Raw genomic sequence first — 27,484 nt, 5'->3', positions numbered from 1 at the left:
TATGGTATATGCCTAAACCCAAGGCTTGTCCAAAACAATAAGAATTCTACTCCCACCCCATGCAAGTTAATAAGCACTGAATAACAAGTACAGTACAGTGAAATATTGCAAGGTGAGGGACGAAAACAAGGAGAAAGACCCTTTCTGGGACATGGTGCAAAGAGAGAGCTGAGAGCTGAAAAGAAATGGAGGAGAGAAAAAAACCCTCTGGCCAACTACCCTAAACACAAGGTACTATTAGCAAAAGCTGACTTGTGGTGCACTGAAGCAACAATGTAGCAACAACAAACCCCAAACCCAGCTCAGCTCTTGCCCTAGACTGACTCAAACCCCACCCTAAATACTCAACAGAAGGAAACAGCAGCTCCTTTCCAAACATAAAAATCTACTTACCTCAGTCTTTGGTGTCCTACCGAAAATGGGTGGCTTTCAAGAAAAAATTACAAGACAAACTAAAAAAACAAACCAAACAAATGAAGTCCACATAGCACACTGCCAAGACACAACACAGTGAACAGAACCAGATTCAGATATGACACAGATGTTGAAACTAATCAATGCAATTTAATACAACTATGAAAAGTAATGAAAGGAGGAAAAACGTAGGTTTGGGTAGATGATTTCCACAGAGAGGTGGAAACTGTAAAAAGAATCAAATGGAAATACTAGAAGGATAAAATAGTAACAAAGCTAAAGAAGGGCTCAGATAGTGTATTATTTTCCTAGAACTATCATAACAAAATATCACAACCTGACTTAAAACATCAGAAATTTAGTGTCTCCCAGTTTTGGAGGCTAGATGTTAAAAAGGTGTCAGAAGAGTTAGTTCCTTCTTGGGTATTCACAGGGAGTTCTGTGTCTGTCTCCTAGTTTCTGGTGGTTGCTGGCAATCTTTGGTATTTTTTGGCTTGTGGAACCATAATTCCAATCTCTTCCTCTGTTGTCACATAGTATTCTTCCTGTGTGTCTTAACTAATTACATCTGTGACAACACTATTTCCAAATAAGGTCACATTCTTAGGTTCTTAAAAAGGACATGAATATGGGGGAAGGGGCACTATTCAACCAGAGGGGTTTGCCAGTAGACTCTACAAAGTCAAGGAAAGAATTAGTGAATGTGCAGATTGGTCTGTCAAATCTTCCCAAGTTGAAACACAAAGAGAACAGATAGATAAAATTAGATAAATAAATAAAGCAGAATGGAATATGGAAGAACCATGTAACAATATTAAATGATGAAATACACAAATAATTAAAATCCCAGAAGGAGAAGGCAGAGACATGGGGATAAGACAAAGATGAAGAAAAGTCACCTAGGTGGCACAGTTGGTTAAGTGTCTGCTTCTTGGTTTCAGCTCAGGTCATGATTTCCAGGTTGCGAGATTGAGCCTCTTGTCGGGCTCCATGCTCAGCATTGAGTCTGCTTGAGATTCTCTCTCCCTCTCCCTCTGCCCTTCCCACTCATGCTTTATCTCAAATAAATAAACAAATCTTTTATTAAAAAGCAAAAAAAAAAAAAGAGAAATAGGTAAAAAAGTAATGGCTTCTTCTTTCAGAATTTTCCAGAATATATGACAGGCAGCAAAATGTGGCTCCATGCATGTCAGAGAACAAGCAGATTAAATTTACACACACACACACACACACACACACACACACTGTATACTCCTAGCCATGTCATATTTGCACTAAGGGAAAATCTTGAAGACATTCAGAGAAAAATGAGACCTTACAAAGAAACATAAGAAAGTAGATTTCTCATCAGAAACCATATAAGGTAGAAGATAATGAAGTGACATCTTATAGTCCTGAGAGGCAAAAACAAAGAAACCTATCAATCCAGAATTCTTTACCCAGAAAAAATATCTTTCCCAAATTAAAGTCAACACTATGTTTAACGGTAAAAGCTGACCTATACACCATAAATATTTTTTTTCCTTTTTCCCCCTTTTTTAAAAAGGTTTTGGTTTTTTAAAAGTAAGCTTTATGCCCAACATGGGGCTGGAACTCACAACTCTGAGACTGAGAGTCATATAATCCATGGACTGAGCCAGCCAGGTGCCCCTCAAAAATAATGGATTTTACTCTATGAAATCAAGACAGACATTTTTAACAAGTTAAATCTGCTAAAAATATGCAAACCATTTTCTTTAACAAAGTTCACAACATCAAGGTCACTGGAATTTCAAATGCCCTCAGTATCTCCCTTGTCTTGCAACTACTTTCGATTATGCACTGGAAATATGAACATCTTCCAAGATGTTTCAAAGCAACTCCTCTGTCATACTGTTCAGAGTTAGCCTGGTGAGTTCCAGTTGCTGCACTTTGATAAGCCCTGTGCTTGATTTAACAGCCTGTTGTTGATGTCTTGAATGCTTAGTAATTTTTTAATGGGGGGGGGGTCATTTTATTGTACACTAGCCCCTGAAAATTAGTTAGCCCATCTTGCTCTTGACCATCAACAAGCAATCCCCAGTATTAACGTGCATGCAACTCCAGTTGGAATCTTTGGACACCAACATTGATTCACCACAATGAAATTTGGCAAAAGGACACCTTATTTGTGTACTACTCTGTTTCTAGGACACAAGGTGATATCACCTCATCTTTTCATTCTCTTAGAACATCCTCAATGACCCGCCTGTTTCCTCAGTCCATTTAGTTCATTACGGCTGCCTTCTCTTTTGGAACCTGGTGCAGTTCCCTGGGGAAACTGAGAGTTCATTGAGGGATATCATCCTGTGTCTCATTTGAAATGACTCTTCCCTTCTGATTTTATTAAAAGCCCTATAGCAAGTGTGTATTAGTCCTAGCTATACATTAGAATCACTTGGGAGCTTTAAAAAATTGGTGGCAGGAACAGAACAACTGAATTAAAATTTCTGGAAATAGACTAGTTCTTTAACAAATCCAAGTCATTCTTGTAGCCATGATTGAGAACCATTGTCCCACACCTAGCTTATATATGCCAGCACACCCTTCTGGTAGACTGCTGCCTCATCCATTATTTGACTGTGTGTGTGTGTGTGTGTGTGTGTGTGTGTGTGTGAAAGAGAGAGAGAGACAGAGACAGAGACAGAAAGAGAAAGAGATAATTTGCTAAGATTTACACCCTTTGAGGTATATCCAGTCATTTTGCAAATGCATAAAATTCAGATTGGGTAGCTTCTGTGCCCACGGGCACACTCACCATGAGGGAATTTGCACAATGTGTGAGGTTTCCTTTAGAATCACATTCTGTGACCCTCTCACAGTCACTATGAAGTTCCAGAAAAATTAAATGCTAGAAACAATGACAGTCAACCAGCTGCCTTCTATTCTTCATTTTTAAAGCAATTTAGTCGACTTGAGAAAGTCACTTTATATTTACTTTTTTCCCCCTTCAGCAAAATAGCAATAAAAGTAAAATTATTGTGGTGTCTGGGTGGCTCAGTTGGTTTCAGCTCAGATCATCTCAGGGTCATGAGATCCAACCCCATGTCAGATTCCAAGCTGTGGGTGGAGCCTGCTTAACATTCTTTCTCTCTCTGTCTCCCTCTTCCTCTGCCCCTCCCCTGCTTGTGCTCTTTCTCGAAAAAACTAGTTAAATTTTAAAAAGGTAAAACTATTGTCTTGATTTCCATGTATGGATATATGGATATGGAAAATGTATATATGGAAATGGAAATGGATATGGAAATATATATTGTATATGTATATATTGTGTGTATATATATATATATATATATCAGTGGATAGATATCCTACATAGCTACATATATTCATCTATATTTACACCTACATCTATATATACTTGTATATTTAGATCTCTATAAAACCATTTTAGTATTCATTATAGTATCAATATAAACATTTATAAGCCAAAGTAGCAGAAATATAATAAAAGTTACAAAAGAAATATTCTTGTAAAATGTTGACCTGAGTTCAAATAACATACTTGATAATATACTGACTGATATATATTAGAAAAGAAAAATCTATGTAAAGCAACGTAATACATTGGCACTCAATATGTTAGCAAATGAGTATTAGAATCATATTTCTTGAGCTTAGCAATTACATCAGAAATATATTTATTGAGAATCAGCTGGATTTCCTGGCCATAAGAAAGCAAAGAAAGAAAGACTCTGCAGGTCCTCCCTCTGCTAGAGAGAAAAATGAAACAAAGAAACATAAGAAAGTAGATTTCTCATCAGAAACCATAAAAAGGTAGAAGATAATGAAGTTGCATCTTTATAGTCCTGAGTTAAGGTTTTACCAAGTTAAGGTTATACTCTACGTATAGGAATAGGAATGCCAGTAAGCATGTGTCTTCATTCTAAGGACATGGAAATCAGAAGTTAACTTGGTTTGGTTTAATTTAGAGAGAGTCATTGTTTTTCAGCTCGCTTACCTTTACTTTTCTTATGCAAAATATAGAAAAATGAAATGGACTTTGAAATTGTATCACCTGAATTTATAACCCAAATCCACTATGTACTATTTCAGAGCAACTACTTAAACTTTCTGGTCTTTAGTTTCTCCTTGAGGGTGATAGCTTGAAGGACTGTTAAAAGTGTTGAATTATATTAAATACAGTGCATAGGAAACCTAGCACAATACTGGGTCACACTCACTTCTTAATATGCATTAATCCTATTACTTATGCCTTAGTCCTTAAGCAGTGTCCTTAGTTTATTATTCAAAGGTGTTCATGTGTGGACAAAGAGAATATGAATTTCAAATTGCAAGCATTTATCCTAGAATCTTGGAGAGAGTTTGAATAGCAAAAGTCAAGCCCAACCCCTGAAAATGGAGAATTATGGTGGAATTGAGAAAGCGCTAATGAGAAATGTGTGGCAGCATAATGAAGACTGGGAATGAATTTGAATTGGTACCTCTTAAAATAAGTATTTACTGTAAGGATAATATTATGGTAAATTTAAATAAAACTACATTTATAGGTCCTTATCATTTTCAAATGTATTCATAACAATTACCTCATTGAATCCTCCCAATACTCTTAAGATAAAAATTAGTATTCTTAGTTTACGGATGGAAAAGCTGATTGTTAGGGATGTTAATTCAGGTGCCCAAATCACACATTCTATAGATTGTCAAGAACAAACACAACAGATATTAAAATGAATATTTGATTATTGGATGTCCTTTTAATGAAATGTTAGATATTTAGTATGGAAATCTGAGCCTCTTATTGACAGCCATTTTATAATTCTCTAAGTTGTAGAAGACAGAGGAGAACACCAATGCTTCTTATCTGCTGAGATGCAAATGAGTTTTGTCTGGTGGATTTGCAATTGATTTCCAAACTGTGAAAAGATGACTCAGGTTTCACTTTTTTTTTTTAAGATTTTATTTATTTATTTATTTATTTATTTATTTATTTATTTATTTATTTATTTTAGAGAGATAGAGAAGAACATGAGGAAGGGGAGGAATGGAGGGAGAGGGACAAGCAGACTCCATGCTGAGTGTTGATCCCCACATGGGGCTTGATCCCACAGCCCTGAGATCATGGCCTGAGCTGAAATTAAGTGTCTGAGGCTAAACTGACTGATTCACCCAGGTGCTCCTCAAATATTACATTTTATTCCTGATGGATATTGACCCATTTTGCATCATATTAGCAAATTTATTTCAGCATTTCTGATTGCCTTTGTATCTGTGTTGTGACTTTTCTTTTGAACTGATTTTAACATCTTATAGGTTTCCTTATTAATTAATTAGTTAAATAAGACAAAAATTTACATATGCTTATTGTGGATTCATATGAAATTCATAATTTTACCCTTTGAACATCATTTTTTTAATAGACTTGAATTCAGGTCTTCTGCTTCCAATGTTCCAAGGACTATTAATTATGGGAATTCAAAGGAGTTAAATCTTTCTTCTTGTCAATCATCAAATCCACAAAAAAACAGCCAAAACACATTGATCAGATATATTGCACTAAAGGAAAATGATGCTTTGCTTGCAAAACTTATTCAATCACATACACAGGGGCTCAGTGGTTGAGCATCTCCCTTTGGCTCAGGACATGATCTCCTGGGGTCCTGGGATGGAGCCCCACATCAGGCTCCCTGCAGGGAGCCTGCTTCTCCCTCTGCCTATGTCCCTGTCTCTCTCTCTCTCTGTCTGTCTCTCATGAATTAATAAAATCTTTTTTAAAAAAACACACACATACAGTTTGGAAAGAGAAAAAATGATCTTTATTTTTAAATGACATGATTGCATAAGTAGACAATCCATAAGAATCTGCAGATAAAGAATTTGCATTAATAAGCCATTTAGGAAGATCTGTGGATACAATAAATAGAAAATAGAATGAAAATAACATTTATAATTTAATCAATCATATAGAATGCTGAGGAATAAATCTAATGATAGATGTACAAAATATCTACACAGAAAACTGTAAAGCACTAGTGAGAGAACTAAAGATTTAAATAAATACACATGTATTTAGAAGATCCAATAGTTTATAGATTACAATTCATCCCAAAGTTATCAGTAGATCAAATTGAATCCCTGGAGGTGCTTTCTGGAAACCAGCAAGCTGATTCCAGAACTTTGTTGGAAATACAAAGGGCTAAAATTAGCCAAGAAGGCCTCAAAGAACAACCAAGCTGAGAGATGCAGAATCCCAGATATTAAGATTCATTATAATGCCATAGTATTGATGATTGACATAAAGTAGAGAAATAGAACAGAAGAGTAAGCATAAAAAGGGAATACACATGTATGGTTATTTAATTATAACAAAAGTGAGATCAATGGACAACAAGGATAGTCTTCTCAATAGTGGAGCTAAGTCAGCTAGGTATCTCTAAGATGCTAAACACATCTTTCCTCTGTCTGCTATCAACTCCTGAAAAGATCACTCTAAAACCTTTGATTAAGGACACTAGGTTTATTAGATTTATGTCAGAGCAAGGTATTTGAGACTTTGGGACTTGGACCCAAGTGGTTAACATTAGATCTTTCAAGGTTGGGAACAGGTTGAGATTAGAACAATCCATGCCATAATAGTTTAGGACGGTGGACAGAGAAAGTCTTAAAATGAGCCTAGAAAAGTAAATTGATGTTTTATAAATGAACTGCTTGCTCAGGTAAGAAATCTATTATATTGACAGGAAAGATACTTTCCTAGATAAGTAAAATATTTGCCTGGAGGAATTTTTTTGTAGGAATTTCTTGGAACAAATAGTTAAGTCATGTCCTAGGTGGTCTCAGTTCTCTCCTGCTCATTAATTATGTGGATGCAGTCATTGTTATACCCCCTATCTCACACCACACACAAAAAATCAATCTAAATGGCAAATTAAATAAAACTTCCAGAAGAAAGCACAGGAAAATATTTTCCTGATCTTTAAGTAGGCAAAGATTTCTTAAATCAGATACAAAAAGCTAATTAGCCATAAAAATGCTAAAAAGTGGATAATTGAGCTACTTTAAATTAAGAACTGCTAACTCATTCAAAATAAACCAGTAATCAATGAAAAGGCAGAAAAGCAATAGAAAAAAACAGGTAAAGTATTTGAATAGGAACTTGACAAAGATGATATCAAAATGGTTATTAAAGGTGAGATAGTTATAGCTTGTATCTCAGCAATTCCAATTCTCTAGGTAGAGACCCAGAAGTTGTATATACACAAATTCACCAAAAAAGTACAATGATATCTATTAATAAAAGAGCCTATAAATAAAATTGTATGTCCATACAATGAAGAGTGAATGAGTATGAACAATCCATCATTTCTTTGCAACAATATAGATGACTGTTGCAATCACAATATTAGAAAAAGGAAGCCAAACATAAAGGAGAATAGTGTGTATGAATTAATATAGTTTAATTATATAAAGTTAAAATATAGTCTAATATAGTATAACTCTATATAGTTATAGATTATAAGTTATAGCAATGTTTATCTTTGGCAGTAACTTGAAGGGGGGACATTCAGAGCTTCTGTAATACTAGAAATATTCTATTTTGTAGTCTGAATGCAGATTATGCTTACAGGGTATGTTCATTTTGCAAAAATTCAATAGAATTTGCATTTTCGACTGAATGTACAAGAAGGCTATAAGGAAGAGTGTGAGAAAAAGAGGAAAGGAGGGAGGAAAGTCCGAAGCAAGAGTTACTTTCTAGGGATCTACAATTGAGTGGTTATCATGACATGGAAAGCAATGTGGAAAAAGAAGAGCATAAAGTAATCACCTTTCACAAAAACTAAAAACAAGTTAAAGAATGAGAATGCAAATCTAAAGTGAGTATATAGTCTGTTCTTAGAACTCTCCACTGGAATATTTTTCTTGCTGTCAAGCTTAGTCCTTCATACCTCATTAAAGAAGCACTTATGGCTGGATGGGTGCTATTTCTCTTCACTTGGAGGCAAATTTAGATTTTAATTGACAGCCCAGTGTCCGTTCTCTTTATTTCCCATGTGCAATTAGAAAGAAAGAGCATATGTTCTGAAGTTGAAGCTCAGGAATGGGATGTTTGGAGTTCCTGAAGTCATTCTTCACTCTATGAAACCTAAATTCATTCCACACCCTCCTGACTACACATGTGCAGTGGAACATTTGCTGCAAGGTGGCTCTAACATGGGTTTCAGCTGACATCCTTTCTGCTAGTTCCAGAAATACAAATTAGCCTCTGTTGGCAGAAGATTAGGGACTGCTCTTTTAAGCAGTCTTTCATTCTGTAGTTTTATTTTCCATTCATCTTGCCAAGAGAGTATCTTTTTCCAGAAGTTTCTCCTCTGCTCTCCCTGCCCTCCTCTTCTTTCATTTTAGCTTTTTTTTTTTTTTTTTTCCCTCTGAGATCCAACTATATCTTCGCTGGAGCTGCTTGCTGTTTCTTATCCTCACATACTCTTTCCCTGCCGATTTCTTTTCATCTCTACCTGTGTGTCTCTGAGGTAAAACTTTTTGGCCAGTGTAGAAGTGTTGATACATTATGTGCAACTCCTGATGTGCATAAATTACCTGTTTTGTTCAATAAAAATTCCACTTAGCAATTAGATTTTCTTGAATCTTGTAAGCTTGAGGTGTAGACTAGCAGACCAACTGTTGTTCTTTACCAAATAATGATTGTTTACACACTGACCATAATGAGAGATTTAGTTTCCTTTAAGCCATAGAAGCAACCATCTTCCCATTCCTCTACCTTCTTTTTTTTTTTTTCTTTCCAAATTTTTTTTTATTGGTGTTCAATTTATTAACATACAGAATAACACCCAGTGCCCGTCACCCATTCACTCCCACCCCCCCATTCCTCTACCTTCTAAATGTAGTCCTTCCAATGTTACACTACATTGTATGCCTCTCTTTAGGAAGCCTAATTAAATGCAATCACCCATTACCCAATGTCCATGTGTCTAAACGATGCCCTCTTTGCTTTAGTAGAAGAATAGAGGGGAGCAGTTAGACTACTGACTCTCCAGTCCCATTTCCTTCTTCTGATTCTGCCATAGTAGCTCTTGATTTATCTTGTTTACAACTTTCAAACTTTGGAAGTCTCCTTATTATCAAAGGCCTTGCCACTTACGCACAGGAAGCATGACTGCACAGCACTGGGGTCTGTGGTTAACCTGCACTATTTGGATATCTCCAGGGAGGGAGGAAAGGACAGCGGTTTGAGCTCCGTGGAAATCCTGCCTGGTGACCTAGAACCCAGGCATTGGTTGAGACCTTTTGTGGTGTTAGCTCACGCCTCTCTAGCTTAAACTTAAAAAACAAAAACAGAAACATTTTTTATGAGTTTTGCTACTAAGGCATATTGCTATTTGCTCCTTTCTTAATACAATGTCTTAAGTGTAACCCTATGCTTGAGCACCAAATAAGCATCTTTATGAAGTCATAGGCAAATTCAGTAACATCCCTCCCCAAATCTTACTTTTACTTCCACTCTGTTGAAAGACAGTAAGGTTTCTATGGGAAGTGAAGAATGACTTCAGGAACTCCAGATGAGTAACATTTGACAACTTTTCTCTTTCATATTTTACTTCTAGTACCACTTGAACTTTATTCAATTATAAAGTAAGAGAAAGGTTAGATTTTGGTTTTCCTAGCTAGAATGAAAGATTCCAGATTTATAGTCTTTTATATTTTAAATGCTGGCTAATTATCCATTTTTGTTTTTAAACTGGGCAAGTCAGTGGCCTAGAAATTCAGGGAACTGCTGAGAATTGAAATTTCAACTCTCTATCACTATTTGTCTGTTAAGGATTTTCTACTCATTCTGGGGGGAGAACCCTTCACTGAGATCATGACACCAAGTATAATAATGTCATTGGTGTTCCATGACATGAAAATGACTTGTAAGAAAAAGATGGTTGTAGTCCATTTTTCAGGGGAGACTTTATTCTTGGATAAAGAGGAAATAGAAGTAGAAAAAGAAGAAGGAGGAGGAAAAGGAGGCATGGGAAGAGGGGAAAAGGAAGAGAAGGAAGAAGATGAAGAGAAAACCTTAATCATACTTACTCTGCTCTAGTGAAAATTAGAATAGTCATCTAGATCTTACCCCTCCCAGAGTGGCTTTGAAAAAACACTGATATAAATAATCATAAAGCCTTTCTTCCAACAGAAAAAAATATTCAAACCTTAAGTAAAAGAAAATAGGTTGAGAATAATTAGTCCATTTAAATGTACCTGCTCAGAGGTAGGCTCTGGTTAGAGAAAGGAGCCCAAGAAAATAACTACTAGATTCAGAGGGGACCATTTCATGCTCAACTATATGACTTCTCTCTTGACTTTCCAGTTTCTCTAACTTCCACCTTCCAAAGGGACAAAAATGTCCACTTAATGGGAACGTAGGAACATATACATCATTACAATTTTGATTAAGCTTTTACTTCTAATACATTAAAGTTTTCATCAGAGTTATAATGTTAACATTGTCATAATAATATTTTATGTCTAGTGCTCTGACATCACCTAAACACATTTCTACACAGTACCTCATTTGAGTCTCAATAATGTCGGGAGGTAGTTAAAGCAGGCACAATTATCTATATTTTACATGTAGAAATGTGAAGTGTCAGATTTTCAGATGTTGTGACTTTTCATCTCCAAGGACACGTATCTCTAAAATGAGAGGCTATGTGTTAGAGTTTTAGCATCTTTCCTGTATACCTTGCTCCAGTATTATTGACTTCAGAAATTTTTAAGCAAAAAATTTTAAATTACTTTTTTCAGATATACACCCCCTCCTCATTTAAAAAATGAAATTCTCTTTGACCAGTTGGTAATCAAGTTCACTTTGTGGCACTAACCAGGAAAAAAGACTGAAAGAAAAAGAATAGCAAAATGTTACCCTCCTTAACCGAATTGATTTAAGACATAACAAGGGAAATGGAAAAAATTGGACTATCCTGACAGATAACTTTGTTTGCCAAACTACAGGCAGATCAGGATTTAAGAAGCTTAGTCTTAAACTCCTGGAAAATAAGAGAATAATTCCAACTGGAAATTTAAAAAAAAAAAATGACTTTCAAAAGTAGGACACCACAGATCAGTGAGATGGTACAAAGACAAAAGTTAATAAAAAGACTGTAATTAATCCAACTCTAGGTACGCTTACCAACATATCTACAACCCATTTATATGTGTTGGTAAATACTGTTATTGTCAAGGGTACAGAAACATATATGCCCTCAACGCTTTCAAATGGTTTCTTCCAGCTTATGGCTATTAAAACCCACTGAAATCCATGGGGCTACAATATAAACACAGATATATAAACATGCATGCATTAAATGTCTTCAACAGTGACCAAAATGTTAAATCGATTTTATGAGAAGTTGGTTTTCCAGCCACTGAGTGGCTGTAAATGTTAAGTGTTTTTACAGGTTGTTGCTTTCCCAGCTGCTGAGCTGCTTAAATGTTATCACATGCACACACACACACACACACTCGAACACACACACACACACACACACACACGCTTTTCCAGCTGTTAAGCTTCTCTGTACATTTTTTATGAAGTTTTTCCTCATTCTTTTACTTGCTAAATCTATTTATATTTTACTCACAAAAGCAAGTGCAAAATTGTCTTGGCATCATCCAACTTTTATTTTTATTGTATTTTTTTTAACTACAAATAAAAATTCCATCCCTGTTTCAGCGCTTTCCAGAAAGTAGGGGCTCTAGTTATAATGAATCCAAGATGAACATTACGAGTTCATCTCAGAATTTAGATACCACAAAAGCACTCTCCTTGTGGTACGTTCAGTGGAAACACTGTTCTTGCGGTGTTTCCATTGGAAATATTGTACTTGTGGTATTTTTCAATGGAAAAACTATTACTGTGGCATTACTGAGTGCTGCAGGAAATGCTGGCTGGAGTCTTGCAATGAATGGCCAAGGGAAAGACAGAGATGCTGACCAAGAGAGTCAAATTAAGGTAGCAACAGATAGAAGCAAGGTGTTAAAAGGGGATGATGATGATATTTTATTTCAGAACCCCAAATTAAGTCCCTGTGGTATTATATATATGAGGACAAGAGGACAATCTTTTAAAATTAGGGGTAGTTTTATATTTTAAAAAAACACCCTAAGATAAAATGGGGGTTAGATGAGACTCATACATGATAGTGCAATAAAAATAACAAAAGAGAACAGATAGTGAAATAATGAGCCATTGCAGAGAAGAGGTTGTGTTTTATGGTTCTATCCTCTTATCTGAGCACAAGCTCTAGAAATAAGTGCTGGGGGGGGCGGGGAGACAATAAGCAAGAGGTAGACGTTCAATGAAAAAAGACAGAAGGGAGGATTTTCTGAAGGATTTTCCCGATCAGGTTTGGAGCTGGCCACTGGGCTGGAGTAAAGCAGCTTAAAGTCATTACCTAGCTCCCAAGGCTTTTCTGGGTCTGGCGTGGGCTTAGAGCTTTACTTTATTGCCTAGCACTCCCCGGCAGGATTCTCTGCTTCTGTTGGGCAGAATTTTCGTCATTTCTCACTTTAGCCTGGCTTCTTTTCACATTTGGTTTCCTGCCTGATAGTCCTCCTTCCTGGGATACCCTTCACTGATAGAAATTTCTCCCGGGCTTTAAGCCAAGATCAACCAACATCCAGCTCATCAGACGAGTCCTTTCTGCCTCTACCAGCCTTCAGGGATAAACCACTTTTTGAAACATTGACTCGGAGGTATTTCTCTACATTTCAGCCTTTAATGGTGTTTTGATGTTTTGTGCCTTATCAGCAATGTTAAGGGTAAGCACCATGCCTTTTATTTCTTTGTGTCCCATGTTACCTACCATGGTTTTCAGCACCGAGTCATTGCTTATGAATTAGTGGCTGCAAACATGAATGTGATCTCTGAATCCTCATTGAATGATCATATTAGTCATGGTAGCACTAGCTGCTATAACAGATATACTCCTGAAATGCAGAGCCTGACCTAGTAGCAGCTTATTATTCTTTTCACACTTCTATGTGGGTGTCTCTGGTGGAGTGGCCCTTCTCTAGGTTGTGAATCAGGGACCCAAGCTCCTTCTACCTTGTGGACCATAAGGTCTTCAATATATGGCTTTCAAGGTTGTCCAGGGAGTGGTCTCTATTCCCGGCAGCTGGAAGAGGGAAAAGAGTGAAGGGCTATGTGTGCAAGGTGTCTATAGAATTGACCTGAAAGGGGCATCCAAGACTCCTACTCATATTTTATTTATTGGAGCTTCATCATGTGGTATTATTAGCTGAATTTTACCCCCCACTTCAAATTCATATGCTGAAGTCTTAACCCCCTGTATCTCGTGTATATGGAGATACTTTTCTTTAAAGAAGCAATTCAGTTAAAATGAGGTCATCAGGGTGGGTTCTAATCCAGTATGACTGGTATCCTTATAAGGAGAGGAAATTTACACATGGACCCATATAGAGTGAAGACCACATGATGACACACAGAGAGAAGCCCAAAGACAGGCCTCAGAAGAAACCAACCCTGCTGACTTCTTGGTCTTGGACTTCTAGCCTCCAGAATTGTGAGAAAAGAAAATTCTGTTATTTAAGCCATCTGGTTTGCAGTACTCAGTTATGACAACCTTAGTAAATTAATACACATGACCACACCTGTTTGCAGGGCATGTTGGAAAATGTAGTCCAGTGGTTTAAGGAAGAAAAGGTAATCGGTTTTGTTGAACACAGAGCAGTTTCTGCCACAGTACTAGAACTTGATGGGATGCTAGGGAGCATCTGCTTCAATTCTCTTTTCTTTTTTAAAAGTCAAGGTAAAGTCCACCAAGTAAACTGAATTGCTCAAGAATCCTCTAGATATTTAATGACTCCCTTCACTAACTACTTCATTGTCATCTATTTAATTAGATCTAAAAATTTGCTGATCACTATTTGCCACCGACATTCCACAACATCTACTAACACCTAATAAATGCCACCCTAGACCAGCAATGTAATTTACTGGGGTAGTACAAAATAAAAAATGTTAAAAAAATTTTTAAGTACTTACTTATTAGAAAGAGAGAGAGAGAGAGAGAGAGAAGAGACAGAGGCAGAGACAGAAAAAAATTAGAAAGGAGAGCCTGGGTGGCTTAGTCAGTTAAGCATCCAACTCTTGACTTCAGCTTAGGTCGTGATCTCAGGATTGTGAGATTGAGCCCTGTGTCTAGCTCGATGCTGCATGGAGCCTGCTTGGGATTCTCTCTCTCCTTCTCACTCTGCCCCTACTACTGCCTGCTTTGACCTCCATCCATGCACTCTCTCAAAATTCTTTTCTTTAATTTAAGAAAAAATTTAACAAAAATTTAAGAAAAAATTACTAAGAATTTAAGGCAGGTGGCTCTACCAAAGCAAGCAGAATCCTTCTAACTGTGATCTTTGTGACTGCTTTAGGTTGAGCACCCATGAAGCTGGCCCTGGGGCAATCCACAGTGTCAAGGATACACTCTATCCAAATACTAAGGGTATTTGTGGCCTGAAGTGTTAGAAAGCAGGGAGAAATCTTTAGAGCTAGGACCCCCCCCACACACACACACACTCCATGTTAAATATGATGATGTGTATCCTAAAACATTGATTTGTAAAAGCAGATCTGCTTTCCGTTGCCAAGCTGTTTCTGTTAGAATCTTAGGGAGGAGGTCATGTTGTTTTTATTTTTTTAGTCTGTAGAGATTCAGATGAAATTTATGAGGGTTGAGGCACAGGTAAGATACATTTTCAAATGCCTGCCATGTGATTCAGTTGCCCATCTAAGTTTGGGCACCACAGGTTACAATTTGAAATCTTATGAATCTGTCAATTTGAATCTACTCAATATCCTCAATTTGTCATCCTCCACTTCCCTGGTTTAAGGGAGGATTTTATTTCTAGAAGATATTTCTTTAGATGAGGTTTGAGAATGTTAGTAAAGGCCAGGCCAGAAAAGAAAGGTCTAATAACCATTCTACAAAATTAATTATTTAGGATCTACTTCAGCTGACCTTAACTTCCTTCAGAGATTATCTCCTATGATTTTTATCCAGGAATTATCGTCTTGTTGTTCTATCTGCACTTTGCTCCATCAAAACTATTCTCAGGGAAGAATCTAACAAGTATGTTTATATTAAAACATAAAAAGCACATACAAATTAATGTATCAACTCCTTGCAAAATCTTTTCATTTCAAATGATAAAGAGATTTAGGTCAAAGTAATGAATCTCTAATTGTGGAATTTCAGGCATTGATGAAATTTTAATAGGTCAGTAATAACCAGGGGTATATATCATAGGGTTTTTCATTTGTCCATTCATTGATTCCTTTATATTTTCAAGGTGTATTTCATAAAAGTTATTTCATCGTTAAGTAATCCTTACATTTAAGTAAGAAAATGATATTTTTAAGGCAAATATATATGTTAGAAGATTATTAAAAGAAGATATGAAAAGTCTTATAAATATATGAGAGAGAATGCTAGGAAGACCCAGGGGAAGGAATAATCAATTCTGTCTAAAGCCGGCAAAAAAGGAATATCAGTTAGGTGTGGTTTGAACTGAATCCCAGGGCAACAAGTAGACCTTGGATAGGACAGGAATGTCTGCCATTTGCTTAGCATATTTGGGGAAATGACTAGTTTAGTGGTTAAGGGTATGGGCTCTAGAGTCAGATTATTGGATTTTGAATCCCAACTTGATCACCAGCCGTATCACTTTGGACAACGTATGTAACATTTCTGCCCCTTATTTCTTCAATTATGAAATGAAGATTAAAAATAAATAGGCCCTGCTACATGGATTTTATGAGCGGATTAATGGGTCATTGTAGGCAAAGCACATACAGTAGTGCTTGTAACATTAGTACTGAACCTCATTATGCCTCTGCTTATTCTTGGTGAGATGAGGAGAACAGTACAAGCCTCTGGGACTGACCTGAGGACCCATCTGAAGATTACATGCAAAACATTCAGCCAGGGAACTTCAACTACTGTTGTGGACTCCACAAACATCGTTCTTTCGTTGCCTCAAAATACATTAATGCAGATCAACTCTGTATAGATTGCCTTTACCTATACATTGATTAATTTAACTTCATACAGATGAAGATTTGAGTGGTAGATTTATAAGTGAGCATAGAGCATATATTTAGTGGTTTCAAATTTTATAATTAGTTATTTTGTTTTTCCTTTACATGACTAGAATCATACCAAACAATTCAAATTAGGGTGTGTGAATCAGCATGCTATGATTAAAATGCATGTAAATATTTCCTCTCTAATTAACATCCTTTGCAGTTTTTAGCTGAATGATATACTGACGCTTAAAAATGTGATTAACTGCTCTGAGTGAACAGGTGCAAAAAAGTCTACAGTTCTCTTTACTATGCCTTTCTCCGAATTACTTTAACATTATTACTTATGTTCCACTTCACCTAAAATACATTTTTAGGTGGCTTAGAGAGATACATAAAAGAAAACAAAAGCAAAAATAAAATACAAAAGAAAGAGTAGATGAAGGGAAAATAAAAATGGCAAAGCAAGAAAAAGTCAGAGGTTCCATAAATATGTCAAATTTATACAATAAATTTCCAAGTAAGTTAGTCACTCAAAGTATAATATGACTAGAGGTGGACCACAAAGATTGGTTCTGAGCATCCCAGTAAATAGACTATAAAGGGAGAAATGATCAGGTTTGACATTCATAGGGCTTATTAGATAAAACCTAGTATGCCCCCCAAAATCACATTTTTAAAAAAATTTATTCATTTTTTAGAGAGAGAGAGTGTGTGCACACGTGAGTGGGGGGAGGGGCAGAGGGCAAGAATCTTCAAGAAGACTCCCTGCTGAACGCAGAGCCCTGTGCTGGGCTCCATCCAATGACCCTGAGATCATGACCTGACCCAAAATCAAGATTCAGATGCTCAACCCACAGAGCCACCCAGGCGCCTCTCAAAAAAACACTTTTAACCAGTCTTTTAACATCTTACCATTCCTTGAACTCCTTTTCTGCATGCATCTTTTGAACTTATTTTTAGCTATCTTTATCCATTAGCAAACCATAAGATCCACTAAGAGGACTTAGCGTATTAATTTCTGTATAACAATGTACCTCAAACATGATAGAACTTTCATAAAATGTTTGCACAATGAGTCATTAATGATACCTTAAGACGTATGTCAAAAGAAAGAAGCTTGTTTGAGTGAAATTCCCACTTTCAAAGTAAACTGGGTGGGACAGCAGGAACACTGGTAAACTGTGTTGGGAGAGATGCAAGTTATATGTGGATCTCCCTGTGTGTCTAGAAATAATTACTATGGTGATTTATTATCATAAATCCTTCATATAACAGGATAAGAGTGGCAGTGTTGAAGATAATGGCTTGCCAAGAAAGGAGAAATTATTGAATTCAAATTCCACATTCCGAATATCAATTAACATCTAAATCTCAATAGAATAATAACCTGACTTGACTGAGCAAATGGTCTTCATTTTTTTAAAAACCAGTAATTATATATTTTATAAGTTCTCTACTAACACAAGGATCTTTAAGTGTATTTCCAACAATGTATAGAATTCCCTAGCATTTATTATTGTATCCAAAGTTTAGAACTACCTAGTAAAACTGCTGCATTTATAATATTGTAGACAGTATTATTTTGGTCTTTAATTCCCGAACTCTATGTAATGGTTATCAGAGTTGGAGTTACTTTGAGTACTTCATCCAATCTCCTTTTCATTCATCTATCTGCATTCAGAAAGCACTTACTGTGTGCTGACAGTGTGCCAGGCACTGTGGGTGACAAAGAGACATGGTGCCATCATCAATCAAGGAGCTTGTGGTCAAGGAGGACAAAAGGACACTGGTGAATGCATAGTTATAAGGGCCATGGAGTGGTGCGAGGTACACTGGGAACTAAAGGGAGTAAGAGGAGAAGATTTAACTTCTTGGATTGATCTGGGGAAATTCAATGGATGAGGTGGCATTGGATCTGGTCTTAAAGACTATGAAAAGTCTGGATTCTTTTTGAAGAGTACATGTGAACAAAAATGTGGAGGTAAGAAAATGCAAAATTATTGGGAGGATGGAATTTAGGCTAAAGGATCTTAAACTCAAATGAAGAAATTGGGACTTTACCGTGCAGACAGTTGGCAGAGGGAAGGTGGAAAGGAAGAGAGGAGGACATAAAAATCTTGATGGAGAACAAAACCAACATCAATGTAACATGTGAGAATTAACCAGTGGAGGTATCCAGGAAGCTACGTATTCCATCAGTATCTTTAAATATATTCAGCAGAACAATGCCAACCAGAGGTTGAAGCACATTGTCCATAATAGGCAAAGCACTGAGACGGAAAGTAGATTAGTGTTTGCCAAGAGTGTGTGTGGTGGGGAGGGGGGTGAGGGGAACAGGGAGTGATTGCTAATGGGTATGGGGTTTCCTTTTGTGGTGATGAGAATGTTCTGGCATTATATTGTGCAGATGGTAGCACAACTTTGTCAATATACTAAACACCTCTAAATTGTATGTTTTGAAATGATGAATTTTATGGTATGTGAATTACAGCTCAATTCAAAAAATAATTTTAAGGAAGCCATATATCCACCTTTATTTTTTTAAGATTGTTTATTTACTCATTCATGAGAGAAGCAGAGACATAGGCAGAGGGAGAAGCAGGCTCTTCGCAGGGAGCCTGATGTGGGTCTCAATCCCTGACCCAGGGATCACGCCCTGAGCCAAAGGCAGATGCTCAAATGCTGAGACACCCAGGCATCCCTATCCACCACTATTTTGAAATAGTTCCAACTTAACTTTTTGTATGTATGTAGATTTTTAAAAATTATTTATTTATTTATTCATGAGACATAGGGAGAGGGGCAGAGATATAGATAGAGGGAGAAGCAGGCTCCCTGTGGGGAGCCCGATGTGGGACTCAATTCCAGGACTCCAGGATCATGACCTGAGTCAAAGGCAGATACTCAACCACTGAGCCACCCAGGCACCCCTGCAGATATTGTTTGTTCATCAGTCCTTCCTGTTTTTGCACTACATTTTGCTTCCATATCTCTGACCCTATCCTATATTGTGTGTCCTCTTCAGATTAATCATCCTGTGATTGATCACAGCTTGGACAGTGGCCTGGCTTCAGCTCACCACTGCAGATCTTGTTGACTCAGTGTGAATGATGAGATCTCTGTCCTGACAGGCATGATACTGCCACATGAAGCTCTCCTTAACCTGGCTCCAAGCATCTCAGGCTTAAGCTAGGATGCAGCAGGGGTAAGAATGGAAGATGGGAGGGAAAGGAAAGAAGATCCTGGGTAAAAATGGACAGGAAGTGATTCCAGACTGTATTTCTGGCAGAAAGTCAGAGCAGCAAAAGCGAAATCATATTTTGAGTACCAACTGGCACCGCTTATCATCCAGTTCCTTGGAATTTCTCCTGAAAGGTTATGTATTACGATAAAGTACTTTGCGTGGTACCTGGCATATAGTAAATGTTAGATAAGTTGCAATGATTTTTGCTAGGATTCTGTGTTTGTGTTTTGTTTTTACTTCTTCCCAGGAGACTCTTGATTCCAAGATACTTCATTAATCATTATCATTATCATCTATGAGAGGTAGAAATTAGTATCCTCATTTTACAAATAAACTACCGAAAGATGAGCAACGTTAAATGACTTGCCTTAGGTCATAGTTAATAATAAGTTACTGTGTCTTGGACTGTGATTTTGTACAAAGAACAAAGACTGTTAGCCAGAAGCTGAGAGATCATGGACAATGATAGAACCTAGGAAAGCAAAATGGAGAAGAGAATTTTGAGGTAGACATGCAAGCAATGAGAATGCCAAGGAAAGCAAGGTGAACTGAGGAAATCTCTGCAGAAATGAGATGGATAGGAACAAGAGCAAAACCTAGCTTTGGGGACTTGAAACTACAAGACTGAGCCCACAGACTAGCCCAGCAAGTAGCGCAGGTCACCTTCTCCGGATGCCAGTGCTAGAGCTTGGATGGGGGAGGCTGAGAAACTCCTGGAACCTAAGCAATAACGAACAGTGGGGTAGCATAGGGCAAATCCCACAGCAACAGTGTTTCTGGAAGTGTGTTTTTTACCTGTTGCCATTGGACATTGTCTAGACATTGTCATGATGAGGTATGAAGAAGCAGAAAGGCTGTTTGGAATCAAGCTCATCTATCTGTAGGGTGAGGACTCTTCATACACTGAGCTATTGACCTTCACAGAAGAATAGCCTGAAGGCAATGGAGGGTTACCTTAACCCCGTTGCTCGCCAAACAACCACCCACTCTCTTGTCCTTAAAACCAATCTTCCCTTGTGATAAATCTCGGTGTCACATACTCCTTTGATGATTATCATTTATTATATAATCTTATGGATTATCTTTTTATATATCTGTACTATCTACCCAACTTGGCTATCAACTCTTGCCAAGATAGATGTTGACATTATTATTTTCTGAGTTTCTTATGGCTACTGCTTACAACATTGTACCCATTTATCAAATATTTGATTGATTGAATGCTTGCATCAAACACAGAAATGACTCTCCGACATGGGCCAGGTTGGAGCCGATGTGTCAAAATTGGACTCCCTGGGAAGCAGATTTCGATGGAAGTCAGGGGTTAGGATGTTTATTAAGTTTTACCCCTGGGATCTATACCAATAGAGGGAGGAGAGAAGGCAGACTGGATGGAGGGAGAGTGGACTCCCCAAAACAGTCTTTTGGATCCCATAGGACCTCTGGAGCTCTGGTGACCCTCTGGAGTTCTCTCAAGTTGGCTTGATATGGACAGGCCCATACATTTCCTCATCAGTCAGTTACTGGATATGGTCCACCTAGGAATGGATTTGGGGTAAGGAAGCTATTTGTAACCGAGGCAATCCTTGAAGGGCTAATGGCTTATGGTCATCAGCTGACAAAACCCTCAGCAGCTGACAAACAACCAGAGTTTCAATGAAGGAGGACTTTTGGGTGGTGCAGCCCAGTGCCCACTCACACAAAGTATCTCCAAGTAGATGGAAGTTTGTGCTTCAAAGGTGGGAGCCCATCCCCCATCCTCCATCCCCCTTCCCCTCCTCCGGTGGCCTGTCTCCTGCTTTTCAGTAGCCCTACCCCCCGGTCCCTCACGATATGGTTTTTACTTATGCAGATTTAATAAAAACTTGACCGGTTTAAAACAATAATAATAATGAAAGTGAGAGTTATCCATATCCCCTACTTTGGACAACCTTTCTGAGTCCAAAGACAAGGATATCAGTGCCCACAGCTATATTCATTATTTCCTGGTGGAGTTCAGTTAAATTGAATTTGTTATGGCAGCTTGAGAATTTGCTGTCAGCAACTAGAAAAGAACCAGTCTTTAAACAGTAGAGCACTGCTTGTGCGGTGGCGTTAGGACACTTTTGTAGTAAGCCCCCAAGATGCTGCACAGTCTAAAGAAATACGGACAAAAATGGCATCACCCCCAATTGTGATTTTTTTGCTTTCTTCTTCTATGAGAGCTTTAACAGAGTTCGGGACTAAAAACCCTATAATCCAAGACCCGGGAGAGGGAGAGAGAGGGTCTGCTAGGACCCTTTGCTGGGTTCTCTGGAGGAATCCCCTTCTGCCCAGATGTGACTGGCTTATGTGAAGCCAAAAGTGCTGAAACTTCGCAGTAAAAGCTAATGAAAGGAAACACAGGGTTCCCAGGGCAGGTGCTTGGCACTTCTCCAGGAATAGGTAAAAGGGAAGCGGCAGATGTTCAAGGGAAGGGAGCAAACAGCAGGGACAGAGCGTCCCTCCCTCCCTGGTGGGGATGAGCAGAGCACACCTGCTGCTGTGCGGGCTCCCGCTGCCAAGCAGAGCGGCACAGCTGTGAGACCCTGCTTCTGGCTGCTTCGCCTGTCTTCAGGGATGGAGCCCCTCCCAAGCAAGGAGAGTTCAACTGGGTTCTTTGGCAGCCGAAGTCTACACGGACCCTGCAGGGAGCGGTGGAGAAAAGTGAGTTTGACGTGCTTGGAAATATTTAGATCTGGGATGTAAACTGCAAGGAAAATATTTACTCTGTTTGTTTTAATACCACAGAGGTTTGGATCCAGGGAATCTTCAGAGATGTACAAAAGGCTCCTGCCAAGGCACCAATTTAACAATTTGGTCAGTGACAAAGGGCATCCTGTTTAACTAGTCTGAATTTAAATAGCATGTTTCCAATCAATGTATTAACATGTCTGTCCCGCCTGTTTACAAAGCTGTTTCCTTTAACCCATGAATTTGGGGGTTTGGTTTTTGAATTTGGACGGAATTAAAACACTTTCCTTTGGTAGGAAGTAAGCAAGCAGGTCCAAAATAGCTGAAGGGGGCCAGAGCCTGAGCATCAGCTGTCACTGCAAACTTCCCATAAAAACACGGCCAGATCGACAGATCTACGTGTATCCCCATGCTCGTGGCCCTCGGTGGAAAACCTCTCACATCTAGTTGTCTGGGGCTTGGATATACTGCAGAGTGCTAAAGCACTAGCTAATCCTCTTCTTGGTCTGTGAGTTCTAACCAGGAATTATGACGAAAGGGAAGCCTTTGTGAAGGTGATCCGAAAGTTGCAGATTTTGTCTTTGTCCTTTATGGAGACCTCCTCCATTGGGCCAGAGCATTCAGGACCATGCTGACTTCCCTCTAACTTTCTGTTCATGTGGGCCTACAGCAGAGTGGGAAATACTGCAAAGGGAAGTGTGAAGAAGAACATGTCTGTTGTGTGCACAATACATATGTGTGCACATCTGGGGGAGAAACATAAAAGAAACAAGATTGGCATCAGAGTGCTCCCCACAAGACTGTTAGAGATTGACTGGGACATCTTTCTGCCATCAGATAGCATACCAGGCAGAGAAAATTTTAATCACTTTTCAAATTTCAGAAAGGTAGATTTTGTGATTTATTATAGTTTCCTATTCTGTTATCTACTTGATCCCCCCCCCCCCCCCCCACATACACACTTTGGAATTTATCTTTGTTTTTTTGTGGGTTTTTTTTTGTTTGTTTCTTTGGCAATTTTTCTTTGAATTAAACCCCGTTTGCTTTACTGCCAAGCCAATTCCTCCTGTATAATCAACGTGGAGAATGAACAGCTGCTTCTCAATCATTGGCCACTGTTGTATTCCTAGGCTCCTTTAACAGCTGTGAGACAGAATTCCTATTCAGAATTTTATGACCGTCAACTAAGCAGAGAGACTATTCTCCTCTCTCTCTGGTGATGGAGATTTTGTGCTCCTCTTCCTTTTTAGAACTCTGACCCTTTCTCCATCCTTCCTGACTGTTGTTCCACGTATGTGGGATTTCAACTGCATCTGATGTCTGCTGATGAAACTTTAAGTACTAAAGATCCCCTGGACAGTTTCTCCCCGAGTCAAAAAAGAAAGTTCCCCCACTTCTCCAAACCACTTCACAATTAAGTAGAGAAAGTGTTATAATTCCCAAGTGGTTATTCTGACATAACCACTGTTTGCACTTTTCTTGTTCGTTGCCTATTAGTCATAGGAACCACTACAATGGGAAAGATTCAAACATGTAAAAATTTATATTGACTAATGGGCTAATTTGCATGAGAGCTATTAGAGAAATAAAGGCTCATTTGATACATAGCAGCTTAGAACAAAGAGGGATCTGAAGTTTTGCCTCGCTGATTCCTTTCATTTTGGAGAAAAAAACCCGAGCTAGACTGGTGAAACAATTTTTTTGAGTCTGATAACTAGTCTCTGGTGTAGCTTAGAGCTCAATTCTCCATTTTAGCAGCTTTCTTGCTCTTTAACTAACGGTCATCTGAAATCAGGAAAAGAAACGTTGAAAAGTGACCTAGAAATGCTCCATGTTGTCATTCTGTGGGCCAGAATAATAATTCTCTTTCTAGAGATCTCTTTCTAGATCCCACTAAAATTCATCTGGTAGAGATTTATCCATTAACTATAATACTTTGTTCACCTCTAAAGTTCAAATCTTTCTGGGAGGTATCCACAAATAAAAGCTGTTTAGGCTCTAGGACTTAGTATGCATGAACAATCTGAGAATAGGTTTGGGTAGGGTGATGGAAAGAGATGTGTGAGGAATTTTTTTCAATGTCCTTTAATTCAAACTTAATAATGTAATGTTAGTGACTGTGCATGAGTTTACTATCGGTGCTGTAGCAAATTACCACCAACTTAGTGCCTTAAATTATACAAAGGGATTAGTTTATAATTCTGTAGGTTAGCAGTCTAAAGTGGGTTTCACTGGGCTAACATCAAGATTTTGTCAGGGCTGTGATCCCTTCTAGAAGCTCTAGGGAAGAATCCATTTCTTTGATTTTTCCCAGATTCTAGAGGCCACCCCTATCCCTTGGTTTGTATCCCTTCTTCCATCCATTTTCAAAACCAGTAACTGGGAGTCACGTTCTAACATGGCATCATTCTGACTGCTTCTTCTCCCCTCTCTTCCACATACAAGGACTCTTGTGATTATATTGGGCCCACCTATGTAATCCAGGATCATCTCCCTGTTTAAGATCAGCTGACAAGTGACCCAAATTCCATCTGCAACCTTAATTTGCCTCTGTCATGTATTCTAACAGATTCAACAGTTCCAGGGATTAGGAAGTAGATGTATTTGCAGGGAATCATCCCTGTTGGAACATGTTTCCAAGTGACTAGTCAGGGACCCAGGCTTCTTCCATTTTCTAGGTCTGCCCTCTCATAGGGTTTCATGGTCTTCTCCATTCAGTTAACAAGTGGGGAAAGAGTGAGAGGCTCTTGTGTGTGCCATTTTATGAGTCAGGCCTGGAAATGGTGAACATTATTTCCACCCATAGTCCTTTGGCAATCCTCCATTATGAGTCTATACTGAGGCTACATTTTTCAACTTCTATTGTTCTTATCTATGTGACTGAGAAAGAAAGGAAATGTATTTGATGACAAGCTAGCCAAACTCTGCCCATCTAACTGTAGTCACCAAACATTCATTTCACCTTCCCACTACACTGTGGAAGACATTTGCCTTTTCTGAAGGAAGAAGATCCAAGGTACTCATTGCATCAAGCTCAAAGTCCAAATCCTTCCATGATGTTCAGACCTCTGAATCAGAACTGAAGGAGGTTCCTTGAACTTATGAACTATCTTACTCACACACTCAATATCCAGCAGTGATTATACACACACACACACACACACACACACACACACACACACACCATATTTGAAACTCTTGTTTGGGAAAAACACACACACACAAACCAAAAACAATGAGAAATGTGTAACTATTACCAGTCCACAGCAATTTTTACATACTTCTAGATACAGATTATGAAGGGCCTACTCATTGGGTAGGGAAAATTCATTTAGTCCTGAATCATGCTCTCTAGAACCTCACTTCTCTATTGTTCTTGATGGCTCCTGCCTCAGGCCTTTGGGAGCTCTTTTGTCATCCACTATCCCTCATGGCCTGAATGAAGTAGGTATTGGAGACTGTACTTGGCCCGGTGAAAGTCAGGGGGCCCAGCACTAATCTTAAAGATCAAGAAGTCAGTCTTTTTAGTCCAGAATCACAGTATCCTTTGTGATACTATTTTATGCAAAATTATTGTGTCCTTTAACCTTTTATTTCTAGACCATTCCAACTGATAGTAACCACATTTGAAGTTTCTTCATAGCTATTTCCTTTAGTCTGATTTCATTTGTTTCCTCTTCCACCTTGTTCCAAGTCAGTTTCAGCCTCCTCCAAGCCATGGGAAAGAATATGTTTGAAGGTCATACCCTTGATCTGATCTTCATCTATGGTTGTATCTATGTGTTTCCCAAGAATCTTGCTGTACTTTTGTCATTCAGAGCCTTCTTCAATTTGTCTCTATTACCTGGCGTATAGAAGCATATTTTTCAGCCTAAAAGTTTCTGATATCTGCATACTTTATCCACCTTGATTTCTGTTTCAAAAGAAGCTAGTTTTTATCTGTTCTCAATGATTTCTTGTTTTAAATTGCTAAGAGTAGCCAGTAGTAGGAAATGGACACTGTTAATTCTCATTCTTATCAATCTTTTGTATAAGAACTACAGGCTTAATAGTTACATGAAATCTAGTCTGCCTTTCTAGTTACTGTAGTTCTACCATTTGTTTTGATAATGGAAACAAATGGAATACCATGGAATACTATAAACTGGACCTCCACTTTTCCACCTTCACCTATTGGTTTCTTTTTTGCTGACTGACCAGTAAGCCAATGCCATGAATTTCAGGTGTATGCCATGTGAGCACCCCACTTCAAAAGACTGATTTAAAAATTAGTTCAGGTAATATTAGATACTGTAACTAACAAACCTTGTAATCTCAGAATGTTAGCACTATGATGATTTATTTCTAGCTCATATCATGGCCCTGTGTAGTGGCTAATTGTGGTCAGGCAGCTTGACATGTGGTCACTTAAGGCCTCAAGTTCCTTCCATTATAATTCTACCTTATTATAGATTCTTAGATCCTTGTCATTTCAGGAATACATGGGAAAAGAGAGCAAGGATCATTTGTGGGATTTTATTATGAACTGAGCTGGAAAATGGTTACTATAACTTTTGCCCACATTCTATTGGCCAGAATTAAGTCATATGGCCCCATCTGACTGCAAAGGATGATAGGAAATAATATATTCTTGTTGTGTGTTTCCAATGGGGAAAGGTAATGGATTTTGGTGCATATATACAGTCTTTATCACACCAAGAACACAGATTTGAGTCCATGAGTACACCAAAAGTCAGCTGAACTATGTTCAGTAGCATTGCTTAGGGCTTTAACTATTATTGACAGTTATTGAACATTTAGCAGCAAAAGCACTGTTGAGAGCATGACATTGATGTGCAAATAATTTAAAAATCTTGAGGTTTTTAAAGTATCCTAGATAAGAAGTTAATCATTTATACAAGTAAATTATTGAGCACTCAGCAAATACCAGACATTGTGTTAGGTGCCAGGCAAATGGAGATCAAAGAATAAATTCTTGTCCTCAAAAAGCTCTCCAGTATTCTGGATGAGACAAGCACATACACGTGTAC

The 27,484-nt window shown here is 38.1% G+C and overlaps 1 long non-coding RNA gene across 7 annotated transcripts in view; it reads left to right on the top strand.

The window, feature by feature from the left end:
* Positions 1–27,484, top strand: part of LOC144286757 (uncharacterized) — a 123,329-nt gene that overhangs the window by 19,788 nt on the left and 76,057 nt on the right. For 6 of the 7 annotated variants that reach the window (XR_013354709.1, XR_013354710.1, XR_013354711.1 and 3 more), the window contains exon 4: positions 19,524–19,703. The exons of the other annotated variant lie outside the window; for it this stretch is intronic. This is a non-coding gene — a long non-coding RNA (uncharacterized LOC144286757). The remainder of the gene's footprint in view (positions 1–19,523; positions 19,704–27,484) is intronic. 7 annotated transcript variants of the gene reach the window in all.

Source organism: Canis aureus, chromosome 16, assembly GCF_053574225.1.
Source record: "Canis aureus isolate CA01 chromosome 16, VMU_Caureus_v.1.0, whole genome shotgun sequence".
NCBI lineage: Eukaryota > Metazoa > Chordata > Mammalia > Carnivora > Canidae > Canis > Canis aureus.
The sequence above is the reverse complement of the archived record's forward strand: the minus strand, read 5'-3'. Positions and strand labels throughout refer to the sequence as shown.